Here is a 17,251-nt window from a genome sequence, read left to right as displayed (position 1 = left end):
TATACTTGCAACAGTTCAACCCAAATTCTCTTTCAACATGTTTTGTGGCAGTTTTGCATAAATTAAAACAATCCTTTACAATCTCTGTTTATACACAACTGATATTGTATAGTACTGATGATATATTTGTACTAAAGTTTTGAAAGTAAGGAAATTATTTTAAAAAAATGAAAATGGCCTATAACTCTACCACTTATGACAGATAATAATTGTTAATACTTAGCATAATCTTTCAGTCTTTGTGTGTACGTACAGACAGACTATAGAGTGTCTAGCTGGAATCCAAATGCAAAACCTAGACTTACTTATGCTTAAGTCTTGATGCTTTAGACTTCTCACTGCAATTTATCAAAACAAGTTTGAGTCCTCATGCTTGTATTTATTTTATTAGCTATTTGTTGTAGACACCTAAAGCATTGTCTTCTCAGCACCCCATTTATAGGAGTAGCTTCTCCCTCTCCCTTGTCACATTGCAATCACATCATTTCTTGGTTGTCAAGTGACTCTGCATTGGACAACAATTGATCACTTTTGCCTGCTTGGAGCATTTTCATTTGGTGTCTTCTTCATCATTCCTTCACGGTATTTATTTTACTTTACTGGTTTCTCCTTTTCACTCTCATTTACTGTCTTGCATCTTCTCAAATGACCCAGGGTTCAATTTCTGTCTTCTCTTTTTTCTCAGCCTCCCCTGCCTAGATGGTGTCATCAAGTCCCATGGCTTGAAATACCATCTATACTTCACCATCTGTGCACAAATAGATCCTATATTTCTATCTCTAGCCCCATTGTATCCTGAACCCTCCCATGCCCTCATATTCCAAGTGCTTGCTTGACAGCACTTGGAGGTCTAAGGGAATCTCACACTAACACATCCAAAAGCAAATGCTTGATATTTCCTCAAAATCTGTTCCATCTTGATTCTTCCCCATCTCAGTAAATGGTAACTTCTTTCTTATATTCACCCTGGAGACAAACTTTGGAGTCATTCTGGACTCTACTCTTTCTCTCAGATCCTACATGTAATAGTGACGAACAGAAAGCACATTAAGATTCTGACTTCTAACCATTTTTACTGTACTGCTAGAGTCCATTATATGTCACATGGGTAATTGCAGCAGTCCTCTCACAAGTCCTTCTGTTTTCAAGTAACCCCTATATAGTCATTTCCCACCCAGCAATCCAAGGAAGCTTCCTAAAACCTAAGTCAGTCCATGTCACACCTCTGTCCCAAACCCTGCCCTGGCTCCCATCTCACGCAGAGTAATAATCCACATCCCTTTACCAGGACCCACAAGTTTTCCATGTCCTGCTCTCTGCAGCCACTTTGATATCATCTCTCCCTTCCTCTTCTCCACCCAATCAGCTTGGCCTTAGTGTTGGCTGATTTCAAGCATGTTCCTGCCTCATGGCCTTTGTACTTCCTGTTCCCTCTGCTTAGAACATTCTCCCAGCTATGTGCACCTCCTCAGGTGTCTGTTCTAGTAGCACGTTATCAGAGACACCTTCCCTAAAACAGACCCCCCCTCTATAAAATATTGCCTCCCTCCCTTTCCAAATCACTCCATTCACTTTTCTCACCTTATTCTTCTATATTACCCTTGTTACCTCCTTACTATAATATTTAAATAATATCTTTACTGGCCTTATCTACCCTCCTCCCAAAATATTAGCTCTATGGGAAGAGATGTTTTATCTTTTTGTTCAAGTCCTGTAATTTTAGTGCCCAGAACATTCTAAAAGCTCAGCTAATATTTGTTGAGTGAATAAATGAACGACTTTATCTCTTGACCACAATGGATTAGCCTGGAGAAGGCACCAGGTGCAAACAAGATTAGCAAACCTCTTTCCAAGGGATTAAGAGAGTTGAGCCTGGTTAAAAAAAAAAACAAAACAAAAAAACTCAGGCACAGTCAGTAGGCATGCTTCCCATGATTTGGATTCCAAAACAGGGGAGCCATTCTGCAAGGAAAAGGAACACATCAGTATACCACAGATAAAATAAAACAAAATTGAACACATAGTGCTTACTATATACCAAGTATCAAATGCTTTATATAGGGTTACTCATTTGATTCTAACAACAAACTTTTGAGGTTACCATTATTACCTCCATTTCATGGATAAAGAAACAGGCAGAGAAAAGCTAAGTGACTTGCCCAACATTGTACAGAGCTGAAATTACAACCAGAATTTGTACTGATAACCAATGAGCTTTATAGCCTTTCTAGAAATCTGAGTTCTTAGTTCCAGGTTTTCCTGAGGCACCATATGTCCAGTGTCATTACAAATAGTGCCTGTTTCAGTGATTTACCATTGAATTGCTTTAATTGTCACCTAAATCCAATTTCATATATTATTTCTCTTATCTTTGTGTTGACAGAAAATTTGATAAGCATAACTTAATTTGAGACTTTATTAATGAAGTCAAGTGGAATTTAAACTCAGAGTCACAGAAACTGATTCCCACAATTCTCTCTTGTCCACAAGATTATCAGGGAAAATATTTATCAAATGTATTGTTGAAATCTAGGCGTATTATTATTATAATATTTTCCTGATGTGTAAGTCTAATAATCCCACAAGAAAATAAGGTTCATTTGATCTGACTTGTTCCTTAGGAACCCATCTAAGAATTTTTTCTGGACATCAGACTTCCCACTCAGTAATGACCCACTTTTTTCTGCTTTCTGAAAATTCGAACATTTACCTGCATTCAGTTTTCTGGAACCTCTCTCAACGTCTATGATTTCTCAGGGCAATCTCTCTTTGTTTGATTTTGTTTAATTTGGTTTTGGGTAGTTTCAATTTTTCTTATTCATTTAGACTGCAATAATATCAGAATTTTAGCTTTGGAAAATTCCTTTCCTCTTGAGTTGAGGTTTATATTTTGCTTTATGGTACCTGAGGTCCATTGCCTACTTTTCCTCTGAATTGTTTTAATTTTACTTTTATAAATTCTAGAATGCATGCCTTTCCTCAGCCAGACTTCCCTTCTCTTACACTCATGACCTCCAAGTTACTTACTCTCTTCCCTCTAGGCGAAAAGCAAATTTTAAAAGAAAAAAATAGAATAAAAACCAAAACTTGACATTTCTCACCAAGCAGTGTGCTAAGCCCTTCGCATGTCCAAGTTCATTTAATCCCTACAAGATCCATGTTAGAAAGTTAATGTCTCAGTTTGGGTTCCCCCAAAGGCAGATCCTAATTCAAAGTTGTAGGTTCAGGAAGTTCGCTTGGAAATGATTCCAGGCAGCGCATGTGAAGGGCTGGAGAAGGAATACAAGGAACGAGAAAAGTCAGTAACGGATTTGGAATGAGTAGGGACCTATGTAGCCAAAAAGGGTTCCGTCCTCTGAGCAACTATAGGAAGACAAGCAGAACTGTCCCGTGGGCAGGCAGGGAGGTGGGGGCATGTACCTACCGCCTCCCAGTCCCCCTTGGCTAAGGGTTGCCTGCCGGGCATTAACTCCCAGAATTCCTGTGTTGAGCCTCTGTGAAGTTGGGCAGCTCCAGTGGTGCTCAAGTCCTCATGGAACTTACTCTCTAACAGCTTACAGGGGTTGAATAATGTATCTTAGATCCCACAGGCAAGGAAAGAGAGCTTGAAATCACTTGAAATCACCAAATCAGCTGTCTGATTTTGTAGGTCAGGAAACTGCGACCAAGAGAATTTATGTTCCTTTAAGAAGATCACCCCACACATTTGTGTCCGAACTGGGACTAGAATGGAAATCTCCAATCGCCGTTCTAGTATCAAGGACATATACTCCTTATGATAGCTGCTTATAATTTCCATTTTTTAAGCCTTTTTTATGGAAGCAAAATTGACATACAATAAAGTATATTTGTTTAAACTGTACAATTTCACATTTTAATGTATGTGTACATCCAAGATACTGTGCATATCCACATCCCCAAATGTTTCTTCCTGTAATTCCTTCTCACATCCCTACCTATCTCCCATCTCCACAAGCACTGGTCTTTCTGTCACTAGAGATTAATTTTGTTTTCTAGAATTTTAAATGAATGGAATTATAAAATATACTCTTTGTTATCTGGCTTCTTTCAGCCAGTATAGTTACCTTGAGATGTATTCATGTTGTTGTATGTATCAGTAGGTCATTACTTTTTATTGCTGAATAGTGGAATATACTCATATATATATATATATATATATATATATATATATATGCGAATATACCATAGTTGTTTTTTTTTTAATCCATTCACTTGTTGATGGACACTAGTGCTTATTCCAGGGTTTTTTCCTATTTTAAATTAAGCCACTATGAACATTTAAATACCTATGGATGTAGCAACTAATGGTGGAAGGGCTGGGTCATGTGGTAGATGTATGTCTAACTTTTTAAGAAACTTCCAAGTGATTTCCAAAGTGGTCATGCCATTGTATGTACCAGCAGTGAATGATAGTTCCAGTTTTTCTATATTCTCACCAAGACTTGATAAAACCAGTGTTTTTGGCGGGTTTTTTTTTAAAGACATTTTAAAGGCTATGTAGTACTATTTCATTTTTTATTTTAATTTTTAGTTCCCTAATGACTGATGATGTTGAGAATCTTTTCCTTTTTTATTTGCCATTGTATATTTTCTTTGCTGAAGAAATCTATTCAAATCTTTTGCCCACTCTTTAAATTGAGAGTCAGTAAATCAATAACTGGCACGTACATCTTGCTATTTGTTTTCTATTCATCCCATCTCTCATCTCAGTTTCCTTTTTACTCATTTCCAGGCTTCATTTGAAATAATTGAATAATTTCTATGACTCTATTTTAACTCTTCTATTGGCTTACTAACTACAACTCTTTGTTCCATTATTTTAGCTATTGCTACAGGGCTTGCAGTGTATATCATCTATTTCAAATGGTATTCTACTGCTTTATGTATAAGAACCTTATATAGTATATTTTTATTTCTCCCCTCCTGTGCTTTATGCTATTACTGCTATATATTTTACTTTACACCTGTTATAAGTACCACATTACTTTTTAAATATTTTAAAATCAATATCTACTATTCTTTTAAAAAGATTTAAATAATGAGAAAAATTTTATATCTTCACCATGTATCTATTATTTGTAGTGTTCTTCATTCCATTGTACAGATTCATATTTCCACACAGCAACATTTTCCTGCTGCCCAAAAGACTTCTTTTTAACATATCTTATAGTGTGGGTGTGCTGGTGATGAAATTTTGCAGTTTTTGTACTTCAGAAATGCCTTCATTTTGCCATTGCTTTTGAAAGATACTTTTGCTGGATGTAGAAGTAGAGACTGCCAGAATTTCCTTTTAGTACTTTAAATATGTTGCTCCATTGTCTTCTTGCATATAATGTTTCTTATGAGAAATCTGCAGTCATATATATTTTTATTTCTTTGCATAATTTTACTTTCATTATCAATTTTGAGCAATTTTATTATGCTGAACCTTGGTGTTGTTTGCTTCATGGTCTGTGTGTTTAGGATTTGTTGAGTTTCTTGGGTCTGTAGGAATACAGATTTCATCAAATTTGGAAAACATCTGGCTATTATGTCTTCAAATATTTTTCTGTAATCTATACTGTATCCTCTCTTCTGAGGACTCCAATTATATGCATATTATTAGGCTATTTGAAGTTGTCCCATGACTTACTGAAGACCTGTTCTTTTTTAAAATTTGTTTTGCTGTCTATGTTTTTACTGCTGTCATCAAATTCACTAATCTTTTCTCCTCTAATATCTGCCCAATATCCCACTCAGTGTAAGTTATACCTCACACTTTGTAGTCTTCAACTTTTTTTTGAAGTTTGAATAGAGCCTTTTTTATTGCTTCCATATCCCTACTTAACTTTTTGATCACAAGGACTATATTCCTGTCTGCTAATTCTAATACCTGGGTCAGTTCTGCGTCAGTTTTGATTGATTTATTTCCACATTATGGATTGTATTTTCCTGCTTGTTTGCAGGAATCCAAAATAATTGGATTCCCAATATTGTGAATTTTACCTTGTTCAGAGTAAGATGTTTCTGTTTCCCCTTAAATATTCTTGAGATTTGTTCTGGAATGCAACGAAACTGTTTGAAAACAGTTTGATCCTTTAAGTTCTTGCTTTTAAGATTTATTAGGTGGGACTGGAGCAGTGCTTGGTTTAGGGCTAATTATCCTTCACTAATGAGGTAAGACCCTTCTGTGTGCTCTACCCAATGTCCTATGAATCTTGAGATTTTCCAGTCTGGCTGGTGGAAACAGATTCTATTCCCAGCCCTAGGTGAGTGCTGGGCACTGTTTCTTTAATCCAGGGGTTCTTGACCAAGGGCAATTCTACCCCCCAAGGGTGTCACTTGGCAAGGTCTGGAGACATTTTTTAGTCACAGATGAAAGTATGACTTTTATTGACATCTAGTGAGTAAAGGCCAGTGATACTGCTAAATGTTTAAGAAACAAGGTGTATAATACACAGAACTATTTCCCCACCAACAAATAATTAATGCAGCCAACGATGCAAATAACACTGAGATTGAGAAAGCCAGCTATAATCCTCTCAGGTGATTCTTTCCTCTTAGTTTCTTCACATGTCCACACTGATCAGTCCTCAGCTGAATATTATAAGGGAACCCTTTATCAGCTCTGGTCTCTTCTCTGTGTGCAGCTCTCTCCTACAAGCTACAAATTTCTTGTTCTCCCTGGGCTCTTAGGTCTGTCTCTTCAACGTACGGAGTCTTCTGGGTTATGGCTGGGTTCGCCATCCCAAAGCAGTAAGCTGGGAAACCTTAGGCTCACCTCATTTGTTTCCTATCTCTTAGGATCACTGTCTGTTGCCTGCTTCCCAGTCTTAAAAGTTGTTGACATATAGTTTGTTCTTTTTTTGTTTTTTTCTGGTGGGAGAATAAATCCAGTCCCTGTTACTCTATCTTAGCCAGAGCCTCAAGTCCCATAATTTCTTTTTAAATATTTTTCATTCCACCTTCCCTTACCTATTGGTTTACCAGTATACTACTGAGATTGGTAATTAGGCAAGTATATAGTAATTTGCAAGTATATGTGCCCAGAGCACCTATGCACGCATTATATACAGATGCTCAGCGCCACTATAAAAAGTTGCTCCTCACTCACCTTTTTCTGCTTTCTTCTTTCTGCTTCTGGGATTCTTTTATGGCTCCTGAATTTTTAAAGCAGTTTACCCAACAAGTACTTTAAAATTTCAAAAAATAAGATGCCCTTGGCCTGAGAATTCATATGCTAGTCACCAGTTTTATTTGATGGTAAATGGCTGAAATAGATGCCCTGGAGAGAAGTGGGTCTTTTGGCAGCACCAGCCTTAGGCAAAATTGCTAAGTAGGTGATGTATCTCTCTAGGGACCTCCTAGAGTCGGTGTCTCCACCTTCCCCCCCATTCTAGAACCGTTGAATTCTCTCCCCTAATGCCAGAGCAAATGCTGCTTTCAATTTTTTTAAAACATTTGGTCAGTGATTGATAATTTAAAATTTTACTCTTCTCCAAACATTTTCATTTTCATAGAAAGCAAAGCATTAAAGCAGGTAGAGAATATTGGTTTTAACTCCCTTGATTGGAAGTGGCTGCTTGTACAACTGTGATGAGAAGGTGACTCAGCAGAAAACAACAGTGACTGATTAGTCATCTCTACACGGACAAACACAGGAGGTGAAAAATTTGCCATCTCTGCCCTAATCTGGAAGTGTTCATTTTATTGGACAATTTCTAGGCATTAGAAATCAAGTGGAAAAAAGACTTTTGGGGGCAATTGAAACTCATTTAATGACCTTGAAATCAGCCCAAATCGGGCTGTTGTCTGGCATCATGTGATACGATGAGCCTGCTCTTTCCAAGTATAACAAGTACTTAGTGAAATATCATAAAGAGAATATAATGCCATCGAGGTCTTTTATATCAATTCGTGTGTGCTGTGACCTCAGAGACTATTCCTTTTAGTTTCCACTTTACCTTTTAACCATCTTCTTTAGGAGTTACACTGTAACCCATGGGTGCAAAGTAAGTACCTCTAGAACCACTAAAGGAATTTCTTTTACATATTACTGCCTCAATGCGCTGAAAGCTCCTCTAAAGCCACAAATGTTCTCCTTACTTATTTCTGAGCTCTTTGATGCCTGAATAAAATAACAAACACCCACTAAATTAGAAAGTAATCCATTTATTTCTATTTCCATAATATGAAAAGACGAGGTACACGTTATCTTCTATATCACAGAAAGGATGAATATTCTAGACTGATCCTGTCAGAAGTCTCTTAAATAAGGTGAAGCTTGGAAAGGAAATAAGCAGAGCGCTTATGACGGTGTATCAGGCGCTGTGCTGGCATTTTCACATACATTGTCTCATATTAAGATGGCTTGACAGAATAATAGTTTCATCCCAGTTGTCACATGCCTTGGGAATTTCTCGAGATCCCGCTAGCCTGTAGGAATGGGTGGCATCATGTTGGTATTACTACCTCTGTGTTGTTAGTTTACAGGGTCTACCCGCATTACTGTGGCCCTGGGGGTATCTGGGGCATCTCCCCAGCTCTTGACTGGTTCACTCATGTTCTGCTTTAGCATCCTGGAAGTTACCCTCTGCCGTCGGCCAGTCCAGGAGGGCCTCTTGGCCCCTTGCCGCTGTCCCTAACCCCACCCCGCCAGGGCCCTCCTTTAGAATGCGGCTTCTCTGCCTAAAGGGCCTTTCCCAATGCTCTAATGTCACAGACCGCAGTGTTGCTAAATGGTATCAGGTCTCCTTCCGTCTTTACCCTGCTGAAGACTCATTACACCCTTGCAGAAATGGAAAGGAGGTTTCTCTCCTCAACTTTCAGTTATCATTTACTGCTTCAATCTATGGACTACATGGCTTGTTACCAGGGAAACAATTTAGAAACAGCTCCTTCAGCTTCTGCCTGTAGTCTTTTTCACTTTGATTTGACTGAGGAATATAATTTACGCCACATCCCACTCTTCCAATATCGGCATATTCTCAGGCATAAAACATCTTCCTTTTAGGTCTCCTTGCCCCTCACACAAAATGTCTGGGAATCAACGGCCAGCACCCCTGCCTCTGAATCCCAGGTAAGGCTTGGCTACAACGCTCAGATTTTAATAGCTAAGAACACTGAGGGTCAGAGGTTAGACCAATGGCCTGAATTTAACTAGTTTCTTGGTTTGCTGGGACTATTATAACAAATACCACCCCCTGGTTGGCTTGAACTAAAGGAGCTTATTGTCTCACAGGTTTGCAAACCAGAAATCCAAAATCATGGGAAGCAGATTTGGCTCAATGGATAGAGCGTCTGTCTACCACATGGGAAGTCCAGGGTTCAAACCCAAGGCCTACTGACCCATGTGGTGAGCTGGCCCATGCACAGTGCTGAAGCGTGCAAGGAGTGCCACGTAGGGTCCCCACGTAGGGGAGCCCCACGTGCAAGGAGTACACCCTGTATGGATAGCCGCCCCACATGAGTAAAGTGCAGCCTGCCCAGGAGTGGCGCCACACACAAGGAGAGCTGACGCAGCAAAATGATGTAACAAAAGAGACACAGATTCCCAGTGCCGCTGACAAGAATATAAGTTGGCCCAAAAGAACACTCAGCGAATGGACACAGAGCAGACAACTGGGGAAGCGGGGGAGGGGCGGGGAATAAAAATAAAAAATAAATCTTAAAAGAAAAATTAAGGTATCAGCAGGACATTTCCTTCTCTGAAGACTGTAGCATTTTAGGGGTGGCTTGCCGTCACCTGGCAATCTGTCTCCTTCTGTATCATATGGCTTCTAGTCTGTGTCCAGATTGCCTTTGCTCATAAGGACTTCAGTCCTATTGGATTAAGCCTTGTTCTGATTCTATCTGGCCTCATCTTAACAGGATCTCTGAAGATCCTATTTATAAGTGAGTTTACACCAGCAGGGCTGAGGGGTATGACTTGAACATATCTTGTGGGGGATGTGATCCAATCCCCAACAGTTAGTAAGTGATGTCCTACAGATTTAATGTCAAGAGGTCTCCCCACACCAAGCCTGTGTTGTATCAGCAAACAAAACTGCTTTTCCTTCAGACCATAGAATGGATGTTGAAAGGTCCGTCTATGTGTTCCCAAATGTATTCACACAACCCCGAATTTTAAGTGGCAGAGTGTGAGGTTGGGGTCCCTGCTGCTCTCTCCTTACTGTCACTGCGCACAATTCCAAGGGCCAACATTAGGCTGCTTGGCGTTATGTGCCATAACAAGGTCTGATCCACAGCAAGATAAGGATGAAAAGTCATCTCCTTAAGGACCGCCTCGGTCGCGCTCAGAGGTTACAAGCTTTCCATTACTTATGTTTCCACCGGTGAATACCGCCACTGAGGTGGTGCCATTGTTTTCTCAGTGAAACACCGCATGATTACCAGGTTGCTAAAAGCTCTCTAAACTGCAAACAAGGTGGGCTATAATAAGCCTGCTCTCTGCAAAACAAATGCCCCTGTGTGATGCATCCCCTCATCCACTGAGCTCCTTTCTTCCCATGACATAGATTTCTTCTCACCCAGGCCTGCAGTGAGTCTCTGTGTGTTGGCACATGTAGGATGGATAGGAGCAGCCAGTGAGTTTTGATTTCTGCATTAAAGAGAGCGAGAGGGAGTAAGAAAGAGAGAGAAGGGACAGAGCAAATGCCTTATCTCCCCAAATAAAATTTTTCCGATTCAGTAGAGTTGGAAAAATCCACAAGTGCACGAGTTTTAAAAAGCAGCACAGTGTGTCTGTCAGGAGCCTGATAATTTTTAAAATATCTTGATGGAACTACATGAATATACTCTTCAAGGTAATAATTAATTCCCTAGGGAGAGCCCTCATTTTAAAAAATCATGCTACTGAAGGGGAAAGAAAATACTAAAAAGCGAGGAAATCACCACATAAGCTAGCTGACAGTTAAGTCTTTAGGAAGCTTTCAGAACAAATAAAGGCTTTGGGATCGTTCTCTGATTAAGAAACTGATCTTCTAGATAAGAGTTGGGACAGCAGGTCCCACTGAAATGCATCGTAGGGGTTCCCGTACAGTGCCTGGTGAGCCAAGAGGTCAGTTTATCTCACCTGTAAAGGAACCATGTAGCACAAAGAGTAGCACAAAATGGCTATAGTAGATAAAGTGAATCTGGAAGTACGTAGATCTCTGAGACCATAAGTAAATGTTTTTCCTTCCACCTCCACACCTCTACACACTCTTATTAAACATGGCTCGATAAAACATGACACTCTGAGGCCCCTGTTTCTGCATTTAGAAAGACAATTTTGAGTCTGGTTATCTGGGGGCAACTTGTGGGAGGCTTAAAGACACCTCCAAACCTTCCTTCTTACCCAGATGATATTCATGTGTTTGGCAATTCAGAGTAGATCAGCATGACTATTTCCTTTGTAGTTTTACCACACACGGAGATAAGACGGGTAAGTCTTGTCTTGGTTATTAAAAACTGAATGGCTCTACAATTTTAAAGTTGATGCTTCCTCAATCTCTTGTTGGAACAGGAGCAGTCACTTTTGGCTTCTCAGTCTTCCTACCTTAGACGAAGGAACTTCCCCACGTTCATGAATAGAGCCTGCTCTGCTGTCTCTAGCCCTGCTCATTGAAGTCACTGCTCTGTAGCAACTTCAGGATTCCTCACATAAAAATCCTGGTTATATAAAAGACTGGGGACTTTGCTTCCTCCTTAGACGGATAGAGACAAATGTGAATAGGTGAATATGCAGAGAAATTTGAAGCTCAGAGCCAGGAAGCTTTTCTCAATTGCTACAGTTTATCTCAATGAAGATTTTTTAAAATATAAGTTTTGTTTTCTATTTTATTTCTTGTTTTCTGCTTTTATCTTATCTGGATTAAGTGGGTTTATTGCCCCTTTCTTTCTTTTTTTTTATTTTTTTTATCATAAGTCATTTCAAATCCATGAGGGAGGTGAGGGGCAAATAGTAAAGTGACCAATTTAGGAAAGTGTGAAGTGGAGACAAGGCAAGTGGAAGGAGCTTAGATCTCAACCCCACCCCCTTCCCTTCCATTAGCAGCCACCACAGTGACTCCCTAGCCTGGGCCTTTGCGCTCCTGCCTGGGCTACTCTCCTCCTGCTGCCACTTTCCAGTTCACCCTCCATCCTTGGGCCGTCAACTCATTGAAAATGCCGTATGAATAAGATGACTTTGATTCCAAATTGTAATGACGCTGATTCACTTGGTTTAAACAGTAAGAAAATGTATTCTCTCTCATGACAAGAAGTCCAGAAAGGGGTTCCAAGAATGGTATAATCAGCAGCATATAAAAATGCATCAGCCTCACAGGCTGTTCATAGCTCTTCCCTCTGACAGTCTCGGCTTTGGCTTCACCCTAAGACTGATACACTTCATTGTCACAAAATGGCTGCGGCAGTTGAGAAACAAGAGTAAGCCCCTTGTCTTTGGATGCCTTCCTAAGAGTGAGGCAACTTTCCCAGAGGCCCCAACAGACCTTGTGCACATCTCCTAGGTTACACTTGGATCACAGCTCACTCCCAAACTATCAATGCAAATGAGATTACCTTGAGATGCATGGCCTAACCTGGGCTGAGAATAGGTTTGCATCCCTGAGAGATGGTAATAGAAAAATATCAGGTTTTTGTTAGCAAAGACAATGCATGAATGGATGGAGGAAAGGTAATCGTGTCTGCTATCTATACACATTGTAACAGAAAGGAAACAAACCAACCAGAAAATGAAAAATAAAAAGCCTCCCACCTGTCACCTGTGATTCCTTTCCCCAAAGGTAGCTAAGATTAGTAGTTTCATGTGTATATCTCCTTCCATTAAAATCTTAAATTATAATCTCCTTATATATGTATTTGCCATTAAATATGTATATAAATGAAATGATGCTATAGACTTACATCTCTCTACAATCTTCCATATCAGTACCAACAGATCTGCAATGTTATTTTTAATGCACCATAGTATTTCACCATATGATTGCATCATAATTTATTTAACCAGTCCTCCACTGATGGACATTTAGATTATTTCCAGTTATTGTTGAAATTTTTAATATTTTAGATGATGCTTCATTAAACTTCATCATACACATAACTAGTTGTATTTTGAGCATATGTTCATAGTGTAAATTCTTGTGGCGGAACTGATAGGTCATTTAAATGTTTTACATGTATTTCTAAACTATTCTTCAAAAAGGAAACATCAACTTACTTTCATTTCAACAGTGTATGAGGGCGTCTTCTTGCCACATCCTCACCAACCCTGGCCATTATCATACTATAAAATTTTTCTCAATAAGATAGAGAAAATTGTCTCTCACTGGAGTTATGCTCTTTTTGAATTTCTCATCAGCTCATGCCGCTACCCTGTTTAGAATTCCTTGATAGTTTTCCTTTGCTCATGTAAACAGGTTTGCTGTTTTACATGGTCTGTGTGTAGCTGCAGGATTTGACCCTTGCCCACCACTCCATTCTCATTCCATGCTACTTTTCTACACTCCGAACACACATTAAAAGGATTTGTGTAAGTTGGATGCCATGTTCCTTTTACCTCTAGGGTTGTGTCACATGATATTCTCTATGCTCCCCCACCTCCCTAGTCTGTCTTAGCCTGCTGGTTAACTTCAACTTCTCCTTCATGTCTCATCTTAAATGCCATTTCTCCAGGGATGACCAGTCTGAACACTGAGTCTAGTTAGGGTCTTGCTGTTAGATGCACTCATTGTACTTTATCATGCATATTCATTTTACTGATTATCAATGAAATGCTCTCGTGCAATTATTTGTTGAATACTTGTCTCCCCTGCTAGACCATCACCTGCATGAGGCCTCATCTGCCCTGTTAGTTGCTGAACTCTCTGCACTCAGCATATACACATTCCTGAAACAAACGGCCAATGGTCTCAGTGGACCATCAAGATAAAGTAGATGATAACTGTAGTCCACTAACGAGCTGTAAACAAGAATAATTTCATTATTGTGTAATTCAAATTAACATCCCCTTCAGGTTCCATTCCACAAGAGAAGGCAGAAACAATCTTGCTTAACTTTTCCCCCTTCTCTGGAGTTTGCTAATGGAATACCAAGGGATGGGGATGGACTCATGTGGCTCTTGAGAGACTTGTCCCCCATCTAATGGGATTACGGGCCTTTGAACCATGGTGAGCAATATGGTTTTATTTTTGTTTTTTGTTTTAGCCATATGGTATTATACCTGCTACTGCTTGTTGCACCTCTTCTAGTCCGGCAGGTTGGATCAGGGATTTCTTGCTTGACATGAGAGCATAGGAATCTATGCTGAACTATTTACAGCCTCGTCAACCTAGACATGGCACGTGGCCAGTCCCTCTCTATGTAAATTCTATGTGGTCTTAGCGTGCCTGGCGGGGGGAGGGGGGAGGAGGCTCTGCCAGGGAGGTGAGTACAAAATCTCTCTTCTCTCCTGGTCCCCAAATTTGCCACACCCTTATCTTTGACAGTCATTGAACTTTCTACTCCCGTCCAGCTCTTCTCTTTCCTACAGCCCAAGAGGGTTTTTGTCTAGACCCAAGTCTTCTTTCCACTTTATAACCTGTCGTGTCCCTCCTCTGAGACAATGAACCCAGGCCAATCAATATTCTGTTGGACAGTGGGGCATGGGAAGTCAGGGGAGGACAAAGGAGAAACATGGAGGAAAAAATCCCATTGGCTACTTTTCAAAAATATTATCCGTCACACAAACAACATTTCCAGGACAGGACCTTTAGGACACTAAATGCAACAGAAAATCTGAGAAGATGAGCCTTCACAAAGGATGTCCAGTTTTCTTTTGCCTAGTGAACAACAACAAACAGAAGAGCCTTTTATGGTAGACTGAAGATGATGGAAGCCAGATTTATGGAGATTAAAGAGGTAGAGAGAGTTTTCTTTTATATGCCTGAAATCTCTCTCACAATTTATTCCATTTAGTTTTAGTTCCATAAAAATGGAAAAAGCAGTACCAAGCAATGTTTCTTTGCTTGTTTCTGCTAATTTTCTATGGATAAAAAAATAGCATTCAAGCAGTATTGAGACCAGAATAGAGCATGAAAATTTCTTGTTAAAGGGTACAAATTATTACAGTGTCATACAAAAATATATGTAACAATTTTTTAAAATATGGTTAATTGACCTAGTGAACTTTATGGTTCTTCTGAAGTCATTAAGATGTCATATAAATGAGCATTTAATATATTTTTAAATAGATTTTTCACCATATCATCTATGAAATCTCTGAAATTTTTTGTTTCCAAAATACACAACAATGTATTTACCATTTAATTTGATTTGAGCACACATATGTTAAGCTTCTACTGTATAATTTTGTGCATAATGCTTTCATATAATTATTTCATTTAATCTTCACAATAATCCAGTAAAGAAGATATTTATATTCCCATTTTGCAGATGGAGATACTGAGGCTTAGAGAGTTCAAGTAAATTAAATCAAAAGAAGTAAATTTCCCAAGTTATATAGCTAGAGAACAGTGAATCACTATTCAAAGCTAGGTTTTATATCTCCTAATCCAGTGCATTTTTTACCAGATACAAATTTCCATATCAGACAGGATTTTAGGTGAGTCTGAAAAAATTGGTGGTGAGAAAACAGGAGGTAAAGATTACTTGATGGAGAATTTTAAAATAGCCCCAGGGAAAGGGCGCTAAGGAAGCTTTCATTAGTGATGGTGGATTTCAAACTGAAGCTCATCAGAAACATCTGGAGGACTTATTCAACACAGACGCCATTACTGAGCCTCCCCCAAGAACACGTAGGTCTGGGGTCAAGAATATGCATTTCTAACAAGTTCCTAAGATGCTGCTGCTCTAGGCACCTCGCTTTGAGGACCACCACTTTAATAAACAGGAAATGTACACATTTGAAAGCAGAATAAAGTGACTTAAAATGATGAAGTAAAGATATTGGGTTGGTAAGAGTTTCTGAGAGAGCGAATGTAGAAGAGGATAAAATTAAGGGTTTCAGTTGATAAGACCGGCTTAAAAATAAGGTATCAGATTTGTTCATCTGAAAAAGAAATATAAAGAGAAGATGAATGTTGAGTCACAGAAAGTGTTGGAGAGGAAATGTGGGCACTCACCCAGGTTGTCTGGTTTTGGTTTGTCTGATTGGTTTTACTTTTAATTTTAACAAAAGGAAATTCGTCTCCCACGTTGGGTAGAAAGCCTCGAGTGGAGAATGGTGAGGGCTCAGAAATCACTATCGTAGATGTGTGCTGGGGATTAACAGGGGGAATTAAAGCGATGAGTGAGTATCAGGGAAAGGCCAGCTGAAGTTGAAGGTATCATCCTTTCTTTTTTTTTTTTTATAGATTTATTTATTTATTTACTTCTCTCTCCTTCCCCCCCCCCCACCCCGGTTGTCTGTTCTCTGTGTCTACCCCCCCACCCCAGTTGTCTGTTCTCTGTGTCTATTTGCTGCGTGTTCTTTGTCTGCTTCTGTTGTTGTCAGGGGCACGGGAATCTGTGTCTCTTTTTGTCGCATCATCTTGCTGTGTCAGCTCTCCCTGCATGCGGCACCATTCCTGGGCAGGCTGCACTTTCTTTCATGCTGGGCAGCTCTCCTTACGGGGCGCATTTCTTGCGTGTGGGGATCCCCTACGTGGGGAACCCCCCTGTGTGGCAGGGCACTCCTTGCGCCCATCAGCACTGCGCATGCGCCAGCTCCACACGGGTCAAGGAGGCCTGGGGTTTGAACCACGGACCTCCCACGTGGTAGAGGGATGCCCTAACCACTGGACCAAGTCCGCCACCGGTATCATCCTTTCTACCTGCTCTTCTCCAGAAACTCGCACAGAACCAGTTCCTAGCCTATAGCTGGAGAATAGGGTACGTTATTAATTGTGTCATTTACATTACAATAGAGGAGGTAAAAATTTGCTGATATTGATTTGAGATGTTTGGTCATTTCTTTTTCACACATTCGTTAAAAATGAGGTCAGGGAATCCTAGAGAAGAAAGATGAGAAGAGAAGACAAATAAGAGAAATAGACATAGAATATCAGACAGTGAATGGACACAGCAAAAAAATCCCAGCAGCGCAGTGGTGGGGCAGCAGTGGGAGGAAAATAAATAAATAACATTTTTTTAGAAAGTGTAGGAGTGTGCTTAAAAAGAAAGAGCTCAGGGAGCATCACTTGCCAATGAGGTTAACTCACTGTAATGTGTAGACCTAGGTATCAGGGAACTCCAAACCAATGTTTATTGTTGTCACCCACACAAATCCACC

The 17,251-nt window shown here is 39.7% G+C and overlaps 1 protein-coding gene across 3 annotated transcripts in view; it reads left to right on the top strand.

Annotated features, from left to right (window-relative positions):
• The window catches only part of ZNF521 (zinc finger protein 521), a 936,466-nt gene that overhangs the window by 603,056 nt on the left and 316,159 nt on the right, over nt 1-17,251 (top strand). The window lies entirely within an intron of this gene.

Source organism: Dasypus novemcinctus, chromosome 16, assembly GCF_030445035.2.
Source record: "Dasypus novemcinctus isolate mDasNov1 chromosome 16, mDasNov1.1.hap2, whole genome shotgun sequence".
In the NCBI taxonomy this organism is placed as follows: domain Eukaryota; kingdom Metazoa; phylum Chordata; class Mammalia; order Cingulata; family Dasypodidae; genus Dasypus; species Dasypus novemcinctus.
This window is presented reverse-complemented; position numbering and strand designations above follow the sequence as displayed.